This window comes from Paramisgurnus dabryanus, chromosome 20, assembly GCF_030506205.2.
Source record: "Paramisgurnus dabryanus chromosome 20, PD_genome_1.1, whole genome shotgun sequence".
Classification (NCBI taxonomy): Eukaryota; Metazoa; Chordata; class Actinopteri; order Cypriniformes; family Cobitidae; genus Paramisgurnus; species Paramisgurnus dabryanus.
In genome coordinates this window covers 9,332,406-9,355,970 of record NC_133356.1, presented here as the reverse complement: position 1 = coordinate 9,355,970, position 23,565 = coordinate 9,332,406, and positions in this window count along the sequence as shown.

Genomic DNA, 23,565 nt, shown 5'->3' with positions numbered 1-23,565 from the left:
TATAGTAACAAAACAATATTTTAATTATGCATTTTTAAACTATGAAATAACACAAATGTTGGCTGCCTTTCATTCACTTTAAGCTAATCCAAAAATAATTAAAACATTTTTTGTTTTGATTAAACAAGTTGTATTTGTTGTCAAACCTTATTCAAAGCATTTAATAATAAATCTTGTAAATGTTTTCAAAACTAACTGGTTATAAAAAAAAGAATATAAAAGTAAAATGCATGTATTATAAATAAAATCTCATAAACATTACAGATCTTTCTTCCAGCTCTTATAAAAAGAAATCCAGAACATAAGAACGAGAGAGAGACTTACCAAACTCCTAGACCCCAGATCTCCTGACTGCAAACTCTTCCTCCTGGGATTTTATTCCTCAGTCAAGACCTTGAAGATGTTTAGGGAAGACACAGTAACTGTTTTCAGTGAATCTCATCACTCGGCCCTCCTCCTCATTTGATTCCTGTAATCTTTGCTTTTCTGCCGAGTTTAGCACAAAAACAAAACACATTGTAAAGTTTGAGAAATGAGAGACTGGCATTGGTTGGCACGGGTGCCCGTCACAACGCGAGGTGTTGTCCGCTCTGTGCAGATGGTCGACTATCTACAGCGTGGACGTCAGAGTCAGCAGGGAGAAAGAGAGATGTTGGGACAGTTTGTTCTCTGATGGCTGTAATGTTTCTTATCTTTCAGGGTCTATGACTCTCCCAGTGCAGAAAGGCTCCGTCTCCCATGATTCAACAGTCTCAAGGACCCGAGCAAGGCCTCTTGGAGGGGAATGAGAACACACACACACACAAACACACACATACAGAAAGTATTCAGGCATGTCAAGGTCAGCACAAAGCTCAGCTGAACAGGGAGAAATACGAGGGCATATTTGAGTGTTGTTTGACCCAGGTCTTGGCTTTCATACATTACAGCTGAAGGATTTTATAGTATATAATTATATAGGATTATTATATAGGATCTGTAAATATTGTTTATCACAGTGCAGTGATGTATTTACTGTTGCTGAGGTTTAATGTCTACTTTAGAGGGAATGTGTGTTATGTGGAATCTGAGCTTGGAAGGCACTTCTCAAATGTATTCACTGCAACAAATAAAAGAAATTATGTAAATCTTAAAATAGGCAAATACTGAGCAAAATTTAAGCCAATAATTTCCACTTTAAAGTAAACACTAATATGACTTATTGATCTCTCTATCTCACACAGCTTGCTATAACTGATACTGCATAATGTTTTGATGTTTGGGTGATTCTCACGAAATCCAGACTTAGGTGTCCAGCATCAGATTTTTTTAAAAAGCCCTTGAAGCCATTTTTTTTTTTTTTTGCACATATACACTGCAAAAAATGATTTTCAAGAAAAAAATTCTTAGTATTTTTGTCTTGCTTTCAATTTTTTTTTCTAAAAATTCTTAAATTAAGATGCTTTTTCTTGTTGAGCAAAACGACCCAAGAAAATAAGTCTAGTTTTTAGACCAAAAATATCAAATTTAAGTGATTTTGTGCATAAAACAAGCAAAAAAAATTTGCCAATGGGGTTAGCCAATTTTTCTTAGATTTTTCTTAAATTTAGTGTTGTAAGAAAAAATTTTAAGATTTTTTGCTCAACCCATTGGCGGATTTTTTGCTTGTTTTATGCACAACATCACTTAAATTTGATATTTTTGGTCTAAAAAACTAGACTTATTTTCTTGGGTCGTTTTGCTCATCAAGAAAAAGCATCTTAATTTAAGAATTTTTAGATATTTTTACTGAAAACAAGACAAAAATACCTAGAATTTTTTTTCTTGAATATAATTTTTTTGCGGTGTAAGATTATGGTCTGAACTTACTATAACCATTATTTTAGAGGATTTAAAAAATATTTCCTATATTATTTACATTTTTTAGATGATCATTATCAAAAATATATGCATTTACAAACTCATGTTTTGGTAATGAGAACTAAAAAGTTGTCTAGGTACTATGACAAACAAAATTTCAACTTTTATCCGTAGAAAAAAAAAAGGAATAAACTGCTTACCTGGTAGCCATCTTGAGTGTCACAGTCAATTATGTCCCTTACAACAAATTTCTTTGAAAATGTTAGTTCATGAGGGCTTAAACAATGATTAAAAATTGTTGTGGAGGATGAGAAAATTGGTCTTGGACACATTTATATTCCTTATTATTGTCTCTACATTTACCAATGATCACCAAATACCACATGTTTCTTTACTGTAAATGTTTATAGTATAACATGCACTGAAGCTTTTTATTTTTAAGATTTTTTCATTATAAATATTTCCATGTCAAAGAACCCAAATCCAGTCATGGACACGTTGCCATAATGGAAAATTTTCCCTTTAAATGTGAAAAAAATTGGTTTGTATGATGTCATTAGAAATCATGTGTAAAATAGTACATGAAGAGATGTTTGTAACTGTATGCTTCTTATTTTGATACTCTTACTTTGCATTTACATTTTTTAATCAAAATGTTTCTTGACACCTCATAAGTCTAATTTCACGAGAATCACATGTTTGGGAACACTAAAAAAATGAATTTGCTTTTAATAAACGTACAAGTATGTGATGTTCTTTGGTGTTTTAATAAGGTAAATTATGTCTACAGTTTATGAGGATATTCTTGTGTCTTTACAATTTTAAAGATGTATTGCTTATTTATTCATTGAGAAATCTCTGCATATTTGGTTATGATGTAATGTGATGTTAATTTTATTGAGCAATAAAGTGCTTGTTAAACCTCAAAACTCTTTCTCTCTGTGTGTTTGTGTTATTCTGCTATAGTGTTTTGCCAGATTTCACAACATAACAAATGTGTAGAGCACAGCAAGACTGGTGGCTTTTTGTAGCTTTGCAATAAATACTGCCGTCTCAAGTCAACAGACGCAAAAACAGCACAGCACCCACTTTTCATCTATCATTAAACTGCTTTAATTTGTGTCTAAAAATATCAGTTTCATATTTCTCCCTCCCTTATCTTTATCTTTCTGTCACAGAGAGAAACTGTTGTTATTGTTTAGTGGTTACTGTTTCAAAGCTTTGGATGAACAAAGCTCTCATGTTCATTTATCAACTTTGTCTCAGATTTTTCTCTTAAAATACCTCAGGATAATTAAAAGGAGCTGACAAAAATAAAGCATTTATGTTGGACCATTTGGTCTTGAAATAACTTAAGAAATTGTTTTAAGAAATCTGCACCTCTTTCTTCACATCATCCAGTCATTCAAACTAAAATATTTGAGGTTCAGCTATTGTATTTTTTTTTATTAAAGATCACATAACTCTCACAAACTCACATTCAGAAGATTTTGTAGAGACATATGCTCCGTTTTGTCTGTGACAGCGATATCTTCATTCCCTCAAGGTTATGTTTGTTCCTCATGGCAGCTTTCGATGGTTGATAACTTGTTTTTGTGGATGTCTGTCAACATGTGTTTGATTTGAGTTGTTGAGTATTTTGCAGTCATGCTATAACTTTATAGAGTCATTGGGACTATTTTCATGTTGACAGATTTCACTAAAAGCCCCCCTGACCCCTTCAATGATTCAACACTTCATTACCTACAGAAATCTGCATCCTCGCATCCTTCACCTTTACTCGTTCATACTGGAAATAATAGATAAACAAACACAACAATACCTTACGTTATGATACTGCTACACTAAGACTGATTATTATTATTATTGACATCAATTCTCTAAATTATAAAAAAACACTTCAGACACACACGTTACTAATATAACACTGCTTGTAAAGATCATTCAGATCAGAGGTTTCTCTGCTGTTCACTTATAAATAGCTGATTAATATGATTGAAATTTTCAGATTTCCTGTGTGACTTTCTGGCAGACGTCATTTTAGTGTGAACTGTGATTCACGTGTGCTTATTAATATAATATAGGTGCACTGATTCAGAGGTAACCTGAGGTCAAACTCACTGTGTGTTGTCAAACACCTGGAGACTGAGGGTCCCAAAACTCATTTTTAACAGCCATCAGCATCAGCCAGTAAACTGACGGACAGATCTGGGCCACAGGACTGCACGACTGTGTGTGTATTACAGTCACAATGTAGTGCAAAGTCTGTGTTTTTAGCTTTAAACACGTTAGCATCTATTTATGTGAAGAGAGGTGACATTTACACAATCATGTGTCTACTGTTGCTCATGAAGCTGATTATTTATCATTTCTGTGTATTTTGTTTTCTATAATGAAAAAAAATCATATTCTTCACATTACTGTTTAAATTGTTGTACTGAATAAAATGTATGTATGTATGTTTAAATAACTGTCTCTGAACAGGAAGAGTTTCATGTTTATTGGTGCAAAGAGAAATCTCTCTCTCTCTCTCTCTTTAGCTGCAGGTACAGCACAACCCTCTAAACCTGTCAGGCCTTGTCAAAGATATTTCAATTTGAAGTTTTCCCTCAGGTCCTGGACTGAATTACCACTTCAAAGTCAGTGTGGATGCAGGGGTCCCTCTGAGTCGGCCCTCAGGATGTCCTCTGAGAACACCTGACTTTTGTCTGCTCTCATCAGACCAAAACAACATATTTATTTAGCATATTAATTATGATATTTTTGTGCAGTAAAGGCTTTTAGGAACTGAAGAAAGCTGTATTTGGAAACAGCTTGAATAAATGCAAAACTGATGTGTCTGACTGTCAGAGACTTTTACACTATTTCAACCATGAACGTGAAAGTTTTTATGTGGTTTGTCTGTTCGTTTACACGACAACGGCGTTTTGTGGTCATGAAAATGCAAAGTTTTGAAGATGGGTTTTAAAGTGGAAGTTTTTGATAACGATGACTTCTTGTCTCTGATCCGTAAACACGAAACTGTAATAACAGTGACGTCATGCGCATGTGACAGTTCGTCTGTAGGCATGTGTGCGCGTTTGTACTGCTCAAGAAGATACTGAGTTTATTAACGCTTCTTCAACAAAGTTTACAAAACGTTGTTGCTTTAGTCGTGTGTAGTAATAAACCTACCTCATCATCCGTCTTAAACAAATTAACTGCTGGATGCTTTCTCCATCTTGATTGTTTACTCTGAGAAGAATATGTATGTTTGGACGCATGCGCGTTCATTTTCTACAAGGAAACATCGCCATCTACTGGCCTGATATGCATAATACCTAGCGGATTTATTCGTGTGTCTATGCGAATGCGTATGTTGTGTGTATGTGATTTTTTTTATAAACGCAACTTTTCTTTTTTACTACACTGAAGTCATGCAAACATCATAACCTGAGGTGAGATAAATTCAAGACTCATGCACATCAGGAAACAGCATCCAAAGTTACAATATCATTGACATAATATAGCATTGATTAAATCCTGTTCAAACAGCAAAACTGCAGGAATAGGGCTTGGGCGTCGTGACGTCATTACTTGTCGTGGCGGCCATGTTGGTTGCCTCCTTTACTGCTGCGCTCCATGCTGCGCTCTGTTTATAGACATACTTTCTCTCAAATGTGTGTCTTAATTTAATTAATTTGTTGTTATTTTTCAACCATGGTAAACCGTTGCTGTATTAATAATAAAGTAACACATTAAAAGTAATTTACATTAAAAATGACAGATTACAGAAAACTTCATTATGTTTTATTCAATATCGGAAACCAAACATTAACCTCAACCCCTCAGTAATGTGTATACATGACATATAAATGACATTTATATATACGACAGTGAAGTATAACATCTGAATATTAATTTATATAGCTTAAGTCAACATTGAACATAAGGGAACTGTCCCGGTTTACTCGCCCAAAATACGGGAAAATTTCAACATTCATCTTTCTGTTGCTATCCCTCTGCTGACAGCAAAAACTGCTGCATTAACTAAGCTACTTGTGAAGCTAGGTCATACGTGACTTTGCTTACAGATTGGCGTGAAATCGTGCTCTCACAACAACCACGCTGTTATCTTAAAAGGCTCTTTATTAACTCTTTTTTCATATGGATCCTAACCGTTAATAGTTCCGATTTTGTCCACATACCGGTCCCTGCTTCCCTGTTTAACGTATCCCAGTAAATTCCACATCCTTTTCCGGATTTTAACATCTTTTTTCTTTCTTTTAATTCTCCCAACTCCGCCGCTTCTCCTCGTTCAACTTGCTGTATGTTTACATTCGCGAGGCCACCAACATGGCCGCGACGTCCCAGAATGCAACGCGGCGCCCAAGCCCTATTGGACAATCTGCTCAGACTCTGACATGGGGTTTACTTTTTCACGTTAAAGTTTTTATTATATAAACGTCGACGTGGATTTTTGCTCTGTGATCAAATCTGTGCATACGCACGGTTTATAAATGTGGTCCCTGGTGTATTTGTGATTCAGTAACATATTCCTCATTCCTCACTGAAATAAATGTGTGTTAAAAAATAAATCAAATCACAGCATGTAAAATCAGCAAAGTAAACCTCTTGCCTGCAAATATGAGTCAATTATTGAGGAAATCAGGCATCTATTGTGTTTTAGTATATTTCACACAAATGTGCAGATTTGAGCTGTTAATTGAAGTAGGTTAACCCCCTCCCAAAAAATGAATATTTTAACCGGCAGGTCTTGCAGTGTACATCCTCACCATTATTTTTTAGAAAAAGTATCACAATTAAATGACTTAAACCCTATTTAGCCTACTAATCATTTGCAAATTCTGCTTGCCTTTCTGCTTTGTAACACAGTGTAACTTAAAAGTAAGTAATGTGTAAAAAATAATAAAGAAACAGTCCAGGGGACTCAATTATAAAATGCTGCATAGAAACCGTCCTAAATTTGATCTTGAATATGATGAAAACGTACATTTTTTGAAAGTGCATACGCGTGATTCAAAGAACGAACATACGCAAAGTAACGTACGTATGCATAGCTCTCTGTCAGATGTATAAATCGCGAATGATTTTAGTCAGATCTCCACCTTGTAAACGATGATGCCTATTATTAATCTCGGTGACATATAATGTCCAAAACATGCAAGTGGCAAAAATAGCTTAAAAACGAGGTCCCAAATGTTTTTTTTTTTGTTTAATAACAAAAAATACTTTTTATTTTTTTATCCCAACAAAAGCACACTGAAAAAAATCCCTGGTTGCACATGATTGAATTAAGTTTTCTTAAAATTATTATTATAATTTTCTATAACAATCTATGTAATTTAATTATGTACACCAATTCAACATAATGAATCAAGTTTTCTTAAAATAAAATTAATTTTAATTAATGGTAATTTCATAAAAAAAAACTTATTCAATCTGTGCAACCGATGTCCAGAAGTTTTTTTCATTGCAGGGCCTAAACACAAACCCAACAACATTATAAAAAAAAAAAAAAAAAACTTTTAATCTTGTAATTATGAATTTTGTCATTAACAACAACAACTTAAAGCTTAAAACTAAAAACTTAAAGGTGTAGCGGAGGATTTTCTCGAATTTTAGAAAAAACGCCTTCTCCACTATTTAAAGTCGCCATGAAACGGAAGTAACGATTGCCTTGTTTTCCCTGTGGTGACGTATATCCGAATGAAACGGCTTTTGAGATGAAATAAGGCAGGGCTGGATTTAAATTTGTCCATCGAGATCTGATTGGATCGTTTGAAGTTGGGTCGTGTTGCTAATTGCTAATCGCTGCGATCTTCTCTCGGACCACCTGCCATACTTTTGTCCGGAAGTGAAGAGAGATCGTTTTGAGGAGGGGAGGAGATTTGCATTTTTGATTAAAGATTATGAACACACACGAATTTTTAAAAAATAATGAAGCTCACAGATAAGTCATTTGTTAATAATACCACAATATTAAAAAAATATATATAGTTTTTCATTTCAATTTCATTGCGACTTTAAAAAAATGCAATTGGGCAACACTCCTGATTGACAACTAGGAGGACCAATAGTCTTGATGATCCACCCGGAAAAGGAAATCCTCCGCAATACCTTTAAGCATTAAATGAAAAATGTCTTTAGCTTAATTTACCTGTCATTGTGCAAATGATACAATTAAAAAAAGTGATCAAGCTTGATCAGATAAATTATTTTTCTAAGGTCTAGCATTCATTTTATACACACATTTTATTAAATTACTACACAAATTTTAACTTTAATGACAGTCAACAACCACTGCAGAACATGAATGAATGGTTTTCTCTGTTCTTCCAATCTGTTCTCTTATCGACACCTTCTTCAAACCCGGTTAAAATCGTCATGAATTAAAGGGAAAAGTCAAAAGTGCAGTAAAAAAACACAGATTTTAATAAAAAAAAATCATCAGAGCGAGTGAACAGGGTTGATAACACAGAGACATTACACTGACGCAGGTGAAAGCAGGCCGCGCCGCCCCACTCGCTCGATTCAGGGTCACAGCGGAAACTCCCAACATAACCACTGATAGGAGCTTCATCATAATCTCTCGGTGAGCTCTGGGAAATCCGGTGGGAGCCAGAATGAGAATGAAAAGAAGCTGTATGTTTGTGTGAAGGGAGAGCAGGCAGTGAAGTGTACCGAGAAGAAGGTCAGAGCAAGAGGGCAGGAAGGGCCGGATGGAGAGAAAAAGAAGAGAAAGGTGATGGATGGATGTGGAGGTCAGAGAGGGCAGTTGTGTCTGTGATTACTGAGACGATTCACCCGACACGTTTGATAAATGAAGCTATTCAAGCCTGGTTGTGAATCACAGTAATGTTACTGTACACCTGCATTTCTTATGAATGAACAATGATGAATGTTTCTTTACTTGTGTTCACGTCAATCAATAACAACAAACCATGCGACACTTTAAAATTAAAACTGAAATATTGAAGAGAAATCTCTGTGATCTTGTACACAAAGACAAAGCAGACTCAGTTAAATCATTAAAACAGATCAGTCCACTGGAAAGGAAAGTTTTAACTTTAATGTTGACATGCTGACGGTTTAAACGCTTTAAGTTTGAAGGATAAACAGGCCTTTCAGAAAGACAAGCGTGTGGTTTGTTTACTGCTTGTGGAGCTTATTTTATCCACGCATATAAAGATAACTTAAATCCAGACAGACAGACGAACAAAGACAGATTTTCAAAATAGTTTATTTTTTATTTTTTAAAGGTGATGCTACTATTTATACAGCGAATTCATTTTAAGAAGTAATGCATTATAAAATCTTGAACATATGAAAAAAATCTCCAAGTTCATGTGCTTAACAACATCACAGATGTGCTGATATATTCTAGCAGCTTTTAATTAAATCTTTTCTCGGTCAAAAATGTCTTTTGAAAAGGGCAGTGTTGTACGACTGACACAATTTAATGTTTCAAAGCTTCTTAATAATGCATGATTATACACTCATTCAGAAACATTCAGACTGTAACAGGTTTCTGAAGGTCACGCTTCATTCAAGGTTATTATTTGTGTTTGGCTGCAGGTAATGAGCTGTCAATCAAAGCACAAGGGCGGTCATGGGGGAGAAGGTGTCCATCAGACCCCATTTAAAACACTGAGTTAAGATGACAGCATGAAAACACAGACATCATCATCTCTGTGATCGCTCCTGACATCTGAGACGTGACTCACTCAAACAGTTTCTCTGAGATTTTTATACTGAATTACTCTTGACAAATAAATGGATGAATATAGACTGTGAATCTTTTGTTGTTTTGTTTATATAACTGAACTGAATTAAAGAAACAAGTGTGAGAGTTGTTACAGAGCACCACCTGCTGGCTGCTTCAACTTTTGCAAAAAAGTTCATGTTTAAAACAACATCCTGCCATACAGGAAAAGCCATTTGACCAAGATACTGGATGATGATGTAATGACAAATTTGATTGGCTGGTGGCCAATTAGAAACCTCTTCAAAAAGTTTCTTCAATGCTAAAAATGCTATTGAAAAAACATTGGGCACTAATCAAACAAAACTAAATATGAACTACTTAAAGGGACACTCAACTTTTTTAAAAATATGCTCATTTTCCAGCTCCCCTAGAGTTAAACATTTGATTTTTACAGTTTTGGAATCCATTCAGCTGATCTCCAGGTCTGGCGCTTGCACTTTTAGCTTGCTTAGCACAATCCATTGAATCTGATTAGACCATTAGCATCGCGCTAAAAAATTACCAAAGACTTTGGATATTGTTCCTATTTAAAACTTGACTCTTCGTAGTTAAATCATGTACTAAGACCGATGTAAAATTAAAAGTTGCATCCGAAAATAGTCCCCTGCCATTGAAAGTTACTAAGGGGACTATTTCGACTGCTGCGTAATATCATTGCACCTCTTGCAGCCATGTTACAGCAGCAAAGTCCTTGATTATTACGCCGAAATGAGAGTATAGTTCCTAGCCATATCAGCCTAGAAAATTGAAACATTTAATTTTACGTCGGTCTTAGTACACGATCTAGCTTCAGAAGAGTCAAGTTTTAAATAGGAAAAATATCCAAACTCTTTGGTTATTTTTTAACGTGATGCTAATGGTCTAATCAGATTCAATGGATTGTGCTAAGCTATGCTAAAAATGATAGCGTCAGAACTGGAGATCGGCTTCCAAAACAGTAAAAATTAAATGTTTTAATTATAAAATAACATATTTTCAAAAAAGTGGTGTGTCCCTTTAAGAATTTTGATTTCACAAGACCACATCAAATATATATTATTTCATTAAACTACAAAAATTAGATTTTTATATAAAACTTAATTAAAAATGTAAAACCCTTTTATTTTTCAGATCAATGGACATAATGTAAATATCAAAGATGAATTAAACATAAAACATATCAAATGAACTAACAATGTTAAAACTTAAAATGCAGGGTTGTTTGGGTCAAATGTTTCAGGCATTTTTCAGGTTAATATAAATCCAATATTTGGGTTTGTCCATATTTTTTATTCAATTCGCTTTGATTCAGTACAGAACAATCAGGAAATAATAGGAAATAATAAAAGCAATTTTAGAATATTGATTAAAAAAATAAGTACATGCACTGTAAAAATGATTTGCTGGCTCAATCTAATATAGTAAGCTACCTGACCGCCCCAAACCGCCGAGTCAACCTGACCCAAAAACACCAGCAAACACAAAGATAAACACAAATCTCAAGGCAACCAGGCAACCCCTCCCCATGCAGAACAAACAAAACCTCTCTCACAGGGTTCGGAAATCCAATTTATTTCCTAACAAAATAATGTAATGAGTAAAACAAGTAATACTAAACATTTCTGAGAATGTAATTGGACCATAATAATGAAAACAATATTAACATAATGTGCAAAAAAGGCCCCAAGTTAAGCTAATGTCTGCAGTCTCCCAGTAAGCAAGCCAACGGGGCGACATCGGTCAAGGTGTTTAAAAAAATCCTGTTTACCAGACTTAGCCGGGAGTTACAGTTCTCATCCGACAATCAGCTATTGTAGCTAAAAGCAAGCTTAAGAATGTGATTTTGTTATTGCTTTAATAGTTGCAAAACCGGGTGTATAGACATGGATGTGGACAGAGACACTCAGATATAACTCACACTGCTGTTACAGGACATAATACAGAATAAATGCTGTATTAAATAGCCAACCATGGTCTGAAACAATCCAGCATTTTAGACTGTATGCTGTTCCACACGAATAATAACAAGCTGCATATACAGAATAATGGAAGTTTTCCAGCTTTGAACATATCCACAGTTTTTTCCTGCTCTCGCCAGGTGTTGCCATAGCAATCAGAGGAACATCAAACTCACATTTAAAACCACACTTACAGCACAGCAAAACCAAAACCAGAGCAGACCAGAGCTCTGGAGTCACACTGATCATCACTATATTATAAAATATCTTCTGCAGTTCCTTTAAGTAAATATCTAAAAATTCTTAAAACACATTCATAGACTCAAAACTTTGTCTTCTTACTGTTTTTTGATATCTTCAGCTAGATTTTTTTCAAACTTTACCAAACTTTGTGAAGTTTGATTTAATAAAATAAAATACTGCCAAATATGAAGAAAATTATATACATAGTTTCCTGATTTATGATCTCTCACTCCTCTTTCAGGTTGTGTATAAATTATAAACACACACAGACACACACGCCAGCCCAGTCAGATGAAATTTTGTACCTATAGTCACGTAATTTTCACGTTAAGTTAAAAAAATTTTTTATGAATCTGTTTCTTTTTTCGTGATACTGTCACGAATTTCCGTGTTTTTTTTTTTGTGATCGTATCACGAATTTCTGTTTATTGTCACGTATTGGTTACTCAACTGTCTTGTCCTGTTTTTTTACCATTGTCGCTTTGGTTTAGGGTTAGATTTACATAAAATGACATCCTTAACCAAACCCAACTCTAACGCTAACGCCAGGCGACAATGTTTTAAAATTAAAAAAAAAAAAAAAAAAAAAAAAAATAGTATAAACCAATACTTAAAGTGACATCCTAATGCAAACACCAAATCTAACCCTAAACTGATGTGAAAATGGTTTGAAAATAGGAAAAAGCAGTTGAGTAAACAATACGTGCACAATGACACATAAACAGAAATTCGTGATACGATCACAAAAAACGCGGAAATTCATGACAGTATCACGAAAAAAGAATCAAAAAATTACGTGACTGGGTAGCCACACACTTAAAATTTGGGATTATTTTCAACTAGGGCTGTCACGATTATGAAATTTGGCTAACCGGTAATTGCCTAATAAATTTTGACGGTTATGACATTTAATTGCCTGTTTAGGGCTTTGACGACTATGACGATTAATTGTCTGTTTTATTGTTTTGACATTTATTTCTCATAAATGTTTTTGTTCATGAAATAATTTTCACACATTAATGTGATCATTTAAATGTTATCTTCTGCCAGTAAATATTAATACACAAAACACATATTTAAAAGTACTTTTTTAATGAATATATCTTAAAAAAACTGAAAATTCGCATTACACTGTCAGTTAAAGGTGCTCTAAGCGAATTGACGCATTTTAGACCATAAAACATTTTTTGTTACATACAGCAAATATCTCTTCACTATCTGCTTGCTGCCTGTCCGCTGATCAAACTGTAAAAAAAACGCGATCTCTGTAGACAGCCCAGGCTTCACAAACGGCAATAACAACACAGTGGCCAAACCTACAAACAGAAACCATAACAAAGTGTTTCAGCCAATAAACGACAAGAAGGATTTGGGGGTAGGGGTTGGGCGCGTTCATGAAAGCACGGAAGGGAGGGGGAGGAGTTAGCTATGCTCCGTCTGTTTGAAAACAATTTAAACGTCAACAAAAACTAACGTCTCGCAGATTCGCTTAGAACGCCTTTAAGGAGAGTCATCTGATACGGTCTTATTTATACACGTGCTGCAGCTCCCACTTGTGTTTTTAAAGAGATGTGCAATCATTGCGGTGATCTGAAATCTAAAAATAGTTGAAAAATAGCTGACATAGCTGATGCTATAGAGGATATGTTATATAATAGGTACGATTTATACAATTTTATGGAAAAAAATAAAAAATACATACATACATACATACACTTTTTTTATTAAAATGTTTAGATTGCACACCATTTTATCGCTAATTAGAGACTTCATACAGATAATAATTGAGTTTTATCAGAACCAGTATCTGTATTTAACACATTAACACGAATAAGTCTCTTCAGTCATGTGTTTAACATCTGATGTGTCCATGCAGCATGCTAACATAACAGAAATTCTGATCCTACAGTGAGACGTCAGTGATGCAGGAGACTTCAGTCGATCTTTTAATGAACGATTGATGTTTACCAGAAATGTGCAGAAAATGTTTTCAATCAATTCATAACATGCGGTTCAAGGCCACTTCGTTCTGCAAACCAAACAGCACAGAGGAACAATATTCACCGTCTTTGTTTCCTTTTAATTGACTTTTTAACAAGGTAACGAAGCAGCAAGGCAGATAGTGAATGAATAAAAGCTTTATCATGCTGTCTGAGAAGCCCAGCAGACTGCAGAGAGACATTCATTAACTCACTCATTGTGTTTCTGTACATCCAGAGAGAACGAGAGAGAAAACAATACGTTGAAAACATGCACGAGTGCCTGGTCTTATGTGCAACCTAAGTGAAGAGGATTTATATTCATAAACAGAAATAAGATTCACATCTGTTCATCCTCAGCCATGTAAACATTTGATTTCCTTTATAGTTTTATCTTCTAAACTGTGTCTCCACCTCCACTAAATCTCCAACATTAATTCATTTACTTCTGTATTAATAATATTAGCATCTTCAACCTCTCAGATATAAACACATAAAAACAACAGACATCTTTACATTATTTGGAAAAGCTATTTTAAGGAGTAGAGAAACTTATTTTTGCAAAGTGCAACTTTTTGACCAATTATGTTAGAAAAGATAAAAGAACCATTAATTAAATAAGACTAGATTTAGCTAATGTTTTCTTTTAATGTGGAGAAACCTTACTAAACGTGATTAAATTAAATTAGCCAACATACAAACTTAATTCAACATATTATCTTATGCAATTTGTTTGAATGATGTTTAGATATTTTACTGGATTAGAACAATTATTTTGACATCACAGCGTCTGAAAGCTAAATTCACACCTGCAGATTAACGTCGGCTGTTCACTTCTGTCCTTAACACTGAGCTCAGTGAATCCTGAAGGAAACAACAGGACAGATTTAGCATCAGATATCATCATCATAACAATCAGCTCAATTACTGCGAGTGAAAAGCATCTGACGACAGAGAGAGTCGAGCCACGAAAGCGCTCCAGATGAGAATACTGTTACACATCCAGAGAGATAAGAGAGATAAAGGGAATGTGAGATGGACAGAGAGATGAGATCTTAGAGACGAAACTGATGGCAAAGATAAAGAGCGGATACAGATGAGAATTTCGGTCCTATTTTCTTACTCCAATTTCTTGACCTTCACAGTACTGAGAACACACACATGAAGGAATGTTGATGTTCATTCAGTTTCCTCACATGGGTTTTCTTTACTTTACAAAAATAATTCAGACAAAAACAGTTTTGCTTAAAAATATTTGGTTTACTGGCTACTAAACACAAAATTAAAATCCTTAACCTCCTAAAACCCACATACTTGAACATCAAATGTTTTGTTGTTTGCACCATAATACTTCATTCTGTGTAACTGGAACCTGTTGTAAACAAACGTGGACAATTGCACTGCTTTATGTTCAATTAAAAATATTTGGTTATTATATTTATTGATTCTTCCTAACCCCAAATAGCTGGAAGAAATAAAAAATGCAAGCCAATTCAAAGCTCGGGTCTTAAGAGGTTAAAGAACCTGCACTGCAAAAAATGACTTTCTTACTTAATACTTTTGTAGTGTTTTCAGATCAAATGTATTTTTTAAACAAAATAAACATAATAAATAAATGTGTGCTTAAAACAAGCAAAAAATAAAAATAAATAATAATAATATGCCAATGGGGTAAGAACATTTTTCTTGATTTTCTTTTTTATTAAGGGGCTGTTTAGATTAATCCAGGACTAGGCTTTAGTTATATAAGGACATTTAAGTAGTTTTTACAAACAAACCTTAAACAAAAACAATATTAATACATATTGAGCCAAAAGAATGGCACTGATATTTGTAAAGATATGTCAGTGCAAGGTGTTTTTTTTAATTAAGGCAGCATAAACATGCATTTCAGTCTGGGACTAGGAGCCCTGTCCGGAAAACCACCCCTAAATCTTTAAGAAAAAGTTCAAGTACCTCCTTGGCTGATGCTTTTGCTTGTTTTAAGCACAAATTCACTTAAAGGAGCGGTGAATCAAATACTCAATTTTAACTTGATAATTTGTTATATGAGAGGTCATCATACTTAAATGAACATCCTGCAAGTTTCAGAACTGAAAACGTCCGTGCTACTGAAATATAACAGTTTTTGGCACCAAGCCAGTAAAACAAGCCAGTGTGGAATTCGGAAATCTATGACGTCAAAGTAGAATTGAAGCACCGCCCCACAGCCAAATACAAGGACCACTTTTGAAGTCCCGCCCACAGCTTCGCGTGACACACGTGTGTCTCAACAAGTAAATATGTCTTTAAAGATTGACAAATGTAACCAAAGTGACTTTTAAATACATTTTTTCTGAGAGACTTTTATTTTGACGCGGTGATCTGTTATGATAGACTGAAAACGCATTTTCGGTTGTGGAAGAACCGCGTGGGAACAACACAGAAGCTAAATACTTTAATTCGGAGGCTTGGAACATAACATTAAATGCCTGGAAAAAGTTTGCTTTTTAAGAAGTTCCAGCTCGTGTGGGGAGTGTTTGTTAACTTTGTGTACACGGATTTATTTGGAAAGAAGTCGATGCTGGATTTGCAGAGAGACTGTGATTAAAAGCACCACTTATATTGGATCTGACAACAATGACACAGCATTATACACAGTAAGACATTTTACTTTATTTAAGTTACTGCGTTTCACTATTGCTTTGTTAGAAGAGATCGCTTGATATGTCTTTTGTAACATCCGTGTCTAAACACGTATGTTTGACTGTTTTAATGTACTAAAAACATTAAACGATTAATAAAGATACACCACTTAACAACACGACTGTAATTTAACGGTAGAAATATACAGTGTTATTTATAAAGAAGGGTTTATCAGCCGCAGTTTAGATTCTGATGCCCGTTTACTGTGTTGTATACGGTAATTTAGGCGAGTTACGTTTGAAAGGTAAAACACTCAACAAAGCTTATTTTTTATCATATAACTGTGGTATTTAACATTACGTGAATGTAAAAGCAACCTCACAAGCACAATCGAATTATACAAAGTTATTGATAAGGATTTATTAGCCGCAGTTTAGATTCCGATGCGCGCTTACTGTGTTGTATACGGTAATTTAGTCACGTCGAGTTTTGTTTCTACTTTAATATACGTATTGTCATTTATGTGTATCATATTTAGCACCCAGAATCTTTTGTGGCTCAAACATATTTGTGTTCGGCTGCTATTTTTATCACATTAATGTTTTTAAAACATTTGCCCACATGTAATGACGGGGAATGAAGCTGTCCAATCATAGCAGTGGGTGTTTACGTCCAGGTCTACAATGCGGCCCGCCCCTTCAAACGAACCATTTCTCCAAAGAGCCACTAATCCATGTTACAAAATAGCCTATTTCTTATTGTTTTTGATGTTTTTGAATGTAAAAACCACGCGGACATCAGAAGTAGACATCAGGCAACAGTATAAAACAATAAAATCGACAAATTCACCGCCCCTTTAAATCTTATGTTTTATGTCTAAAAACTAGACTTATTTTCTTAGGTCAATTTACTCAACATGAAAATGCATATTAATTAAAAAAAAAATATTTGTACTGAAAAACAAAAATAAGAAAGTAATTTTTTGCAGTGTGACAAGCTTTCTTAAAGGCATACTCCATCCAAATATCAAAATTATCCCATGATCACCCTCAAGCAAGCTGAGATAAATGTCCATCATCTTTCAAACAAACACATTTGGAGTTATTTTAGTAAAGTTAATTGCTCTTCCAAGTTTTATAACAGTAGAAAATAGGGATCAGGCAACAACTTCTGAATTTAAACCCTCAAAAAAAGGGTAAACTACATGACTCCAGGGGTTAATAAAGATCTTCTGCTGGTAATTGATGCAATTTTATAATAAAAAAAAAACAGATTTCAAACTTAAAAACTATAATAACTAGCTCCGGGTTACAATGCCATCTTAGACTCATGCGATTCACGAAAGTTACTGTGCAACATATATACCAACACTCACTATGCTAAAACTCTCTTGTGAATCGTGTGAATCCAAGATGGCCTTGTTACTGGAAGCTCATTATTTTAGTTTATAAAGTTGGAAATATGGATATTTTTCATACAAAATAGCATTGATTACCTACAGAAGACCTTTATTAACCCACTGGAGCCGTGTGGATTATGTCTGTGAAGGATGGATGCACTTTTTTGGGCTTCAAAGTCAAAGTAGTTCCCCATTTTCTCCCATTACATGCTTGGAAAAGCAAGCCCATTTACTAAAATAACTACAAATGTGTTTGTCTGAAAGATGATGGACGGATGAAGAGTTTGGTTCCAAAATGAGATAACTCTTGTTTTTTGATTGTGCATTCCAATTAATGTCAATTGAACAGCAGTTGGTTTGTTTTGATGTAAGCCTTCATAACTAAAAAATAATCTAAAAACAGTGGTCTCCATCATGGTGCCCGCGGGCACAAGGTTGCTCACACAGTATGTGAGGTGCCCACCAAAGCACATTCTATTAATAGTCTAAATTGTAATATTTATTTATTACATATCTTTTATATTAGCCTTGCTTCTTTTATGTATGTTAGCATTGACATAACATATCAATAAATAAAATAAAATAAAATAAACAAGTAAAACAAAAAGTTTTAGTAGACTATATCAAAAATTTGCTCTTCAGATTGTTTTATCCATTGTGGTATCCCTTGCTCACAAAAAGGTTGGAGACCCCTGAAATAAAATAACTAAAAAAATGTATCTCATTTTGGAACCAAACTCTTCATACATATCTTGGATTGCTTGAGGGTGAGTAAATCGTGGGGTAATTTTGATATTTGGCTGGTGTATTGTTGAAAAATGAAAATTATGTCATTATTAATTCACCCTCATGTACCTGTATTAATTACATTTCTTTGTTCTGCAGAATACAAAGGAAGATATTTTAAGCTATTTTTGTAAGCAACCAACCTGTTTTTGAACACCGTTGACTTAGTAGTATTTTTTTTTACTATAGAAGTCAATGGTGCTTCTGTTTCCTGCTTCATTACAAATATCTTCCATTGTGTTCAGCAGAACAAAGACATTTATACTGGTTTGTAACAACGTGAGGGTGAGTAAATGATGACAGAATTATCATTTTTGGGTGAACTATCCCTTTAAATCCAATGACTAGTTCTTTCTGTTGCACCTGCAACATTACCCCTGATCCGTATACACACCATAGTGCAGACCTGAGACCTTCCAATACCAAACAAATCCTTTAAAGTCAACCTTAGGGAAAAACAGCAACACTGACAACCAACATCCTACACAACACTGCTTACATTTTGTTCCTGGAAATATAAATCTACAGATGTTTGAAAATCTGTTTGGTGTGGAAATGACACTGCAATGCAGTTGTGACACACAAAGTCTGAGCACAGAATCTGTTCATTAAAAGTTTAAATGTAGAAATCATTGCTGACAAACGCTGCCCCCCACCACACCAAACACACTCTCTCTCTCTCTCTCTCTCTCTCTCTCTCTCTCTCTCTCTCTCTCTCTCTCTCTCTCTCTCTCTCTCTCGATGACATCAAAAGTCACATCTGAGCTGAGAGCTATGAAAAATAAATCAACAAACATGTCAATAATTGATGCAAACCAGCAAAAAGCTCTTACTATGTAGCTCAGCGTTCAGGGTATAAATGTGCTTGTAAGGATTTCACCTCCCTTAAGACTGAAGTTGAGTTTGACAGAAATGTCTTTGATATTGATGAAGAATCTCTGATCTTTATAATGAACAGTAACAGTGCGATCAGGTCAGCCTGAGGTTCTCATTAAAACTTGAAATGTTACAAAGGTTCTTCATCAAATATGAGTATAAACTAAAATAATAAGATGAAGAGAAAACTAACCCATCTCTCAAAAACACATCTTAGTCACAGAGAAAGCAAAAAAATAAAATAAAATAATATTGTGCAGATAGAAAATGAAGCCAATTTGCAACAAGAACATTTTAGTACCATAATGCAGCAGATCATTTAAGGTTTTTGCACTTCGTATTTTTCTCAATGCAGATTCACATTGGAGAGACACTTCACATTTTTGAAAAAATGCTAATTTTCCAGCTCCCCTAGAGTTAAACATTAGATTTTTACAGTTTTAAAATCCATTAAGCTGATCTCCGGGTCTGGTGCTACCACTTTTAGCATAGCTTAGCATAATCCATTGAATCTGATTAGACCATAAGCATCACACTAAAAAATGACCAAAGAGTTATATATTTTTAAAACTTGACTCTTCTGTAGTTACATCGTGTAATAAAGCCGACGGAAAATGAAAAGTTGCGATTTTCTAGGCCGAGATGGCTAGGAACTATACTCTCATTCTGGCGTAAAAATCAAGGACTTTGCTGCCGTAACATGGCTGCAGCAGGTGCAATGATATTACGCAGTGCCTAAAAATAGTCCACTGCTATTGCAAGTTAAATTTTCCGTCGGTCAGAGTACACGATGTAACTAGAGAAGAGTCAAGTTTTAAAAAGGAAAAATGTTAAAACTCTTTGATCAATTTTGAGTGCGATGCTAATGGTCTAATCAGATTTAATGAATTATGCTAAGCTATGCTAAAAGTGGTACGGCAAGATCCGGAGTTCGCTAAATGGATTCCAAAACGGTAAAAAATTATGTTTAACTTTTGGGGAGCTGGAAAATGAGACTATTTTCAAAAAAGTGGAGTGTCCCTCAAGGTCACACAACAACCATAATACAATAATAACGTAATTTAAATAATGAGTTTTTTAGGTTTATGCAAAATTTTAATCATTTTACATGACCATAAAAATAAAACAGCAAAGACTCTGCAATGCCTTTATTATAGATTCATAGTGCATGATTCTTCCAAACCTTACTATGAAAAAAATAAACTCTTGTCTTTTTTACAAAAACTCATTTCTTTCTTTAAGGGTGAATTATGACCAGTAAGATTGTGTGAGATTTACTTAAGGGTGTGTGCGTGTGTGTTTTAATGTGTTTCTCTTCTAATCCAGTGAATGTGAAACCGCCGACCTGAGCGCCGTCCCTCTGTGTGCAGATGAACGAGGTCACTTCCAGGTGACTGCTGGTGTAACATGCAGCAGACCAGACAGGTCGAACCAGAGGTCAGAAGATCATTGCTGTAAACACTAACACCTGCAAAAAGTAAGAGACCGTGCTTAACACACCTGAAACATGGTTTGGAAAAATTTTCATGTAAACTCCAGTGGGACCACATGTGAAACGTACCGCAGTTATATTTTTGCATGTGTAATTCAAGTGGCTATTCTGTAAGTGAGTGCTGAATATGCTTAGGGCTAAACTGGTTGGTAATTTCATGCATACAGAAAATTTGCCCCCAGTGAAATACATACACATATACCACAATGCTTACTACGACAATTTTTTTTTTTGAAAAGCAACAAAACAGCTGAGCTGCTGTCACTTTAACCTTGCAGTAAAGAAAACTACATTTCATTACTCACCAACACTGGAGAGATGATTTCATGCCTGAAGATGTGATATTGTTCACAGAAAGCACAAAGAGCACTTTAAAGATAAAGCCTGGAGAGCTCTGGAGAACACAAATAAAGTTCAGGACTCAGGGTGTTAGAGAACGGCTTTGAAACAGCTTAACGTTTCCTTGCGTATGAATACAATTCTCACTGAGCAGTGTATTTAAATATTCCACTCACAATCATGGTTATTCTCACATGAACATCTGCTGTTAAAACACATCAGTGATGAAAGTGAGCAGTGTTCAGATTATCTGTTTGATGTAGTGTTGAGTCAGAACTGAACAGAGTTCAGTAGGACAGTGATCACATGTTCAAAATCTCACTATTGGGTTTTTGAAGACATCTCAAGGCTTAATAAGATTAAGCAGGTACTCACACTACAACATATTCACATGCAACACTAACACGCACGCACACACACACACACACACACACACACACAAATGTAGCATGACGTTTAAACAATTTGATTTTGCCAAGTCAGTTCAACCTACTTTTTAAAGTTTTGACTTGTAATAAGTTGACATAATTTATAAAACAAGTTAAAATTGTTTAACTTAATTTGTTAAGTTAAAGTATTATAAAAATATTTGTTGATTTGACATGAATGCTACAGTGCATATTCATTTTACAGTGCTTTATTTGAAGGGTGTGAATAAGACTGACATGACACCTTCATAATCATGCCATGATAAGTGGCAGGAGATTTTATGCACGTTTATGACAACTCAAGTGTCATTCGCTCAATTATGTCATTTTTAATGCAAAGATGAAATTGTTTGAGATGAAAACTTGACATAAACCAATACCTTATAGTTTGTCGTGAAAACTCGACATTATCAAGACAACATAACTTGCCTAGCTTTATAGGTTAACAGTACATTAAACTGTCATGAGGCCATTATAATTGTATCATGAATATTTTTCTCACCACTTTTTACCATTGATACAAATTACATTTGTCATTAAGTGTTTATATTCTGTCAAATAGTTTTATAACAGCGTCATGAATATTTTTCTTCAACTTTAAATACAGTGGTACAAATTTAACTTGTAATTAAAATGTCATGAAGTGTTATACTATGTCAAATAATTTTAAATATCTTAACAAAATGGTCAAAAGATTATAATTAACTTTTTGTATGTGCAAAATACATAAAAAACTGTCATAATTTGTTCTTTATCACAAAGAGCGTTCTGACAATTTTCTGAAGAAAAGCTAACAATAAATTTAATTAATTTAATCTTTAACAATGTTATCTGCATTATAAATGACATAATTGAGAGAATGACCCTTAATGACAGTTGTCATAAACATGCATAAAATCTCTTTTATGTTCATGACATGTCATAAAAGTCTTATGCACAACCCTTCAAGTAAAGTGTTGTAAGAAGATTGTGTATCTGCGCATTAGTATTGAGTGAGTGCGGTTGTGTACACTATAAAAAAAGATTTGTTGGTTCAATTTAAAAAAGTAAATTACCTGGTTGCTTTAAAATATTAAGTTCATTCAACTTAAAAATATTAATTGACTCAAAAAAGAAGAATTGTTCTGTCAACTCAATATTTGAAGGCAACCAGGTAACTTACTTTTTTAAGTTGAACCAATAAATCTTTTTTTTACTGTGTACACAACCGCACTCACTCAACATTAATGCGCACATTCACAGATACACAACCGCACTCAAACTACAACAGAGTTACAACAGAGAATCTTCATATACAACACTAACGCACACAACAACATTTACACATAATTTTACATTGTGGGGGTTTTCAATAGATTTAATAAATAAATAAAACAGTAACACTTCACAATAAGGTTGTATTAGTAAACATTTGTAAATGCAATAACTTACAAACAATGAACAATATAGCTTTTCAGCATGTATTAATTCTTGTTAATGTTATTCATGATGCATTAGTTAATGTTAACAGCTACAACAATTTTTTTAATGAATCTAAATGCTGAAATTAACATGAACAAAGATTAATTAATGCTGTAGAATATTGTTCAATTTTAGTTCATGTTAGCTAATGCATTAACTAATTGTTAACAAATACAACCTGTATAAAATTTGCTGTAGTTATCAGCTGTTTACCAGTAATTTACTGTAGATTTAAAAAAATATATTTACTGGCAACAGTTTGTTCAAAGTTAAATAAACATTAAACATTAACAAGTCTTTATCTTTACAGAATAAAACTATAAAATAACAGACTGCAAAGCATTCTGGGAACAAGAAATCCTCTTCAACCTTTTTCATTTTTTCCTTCAGATT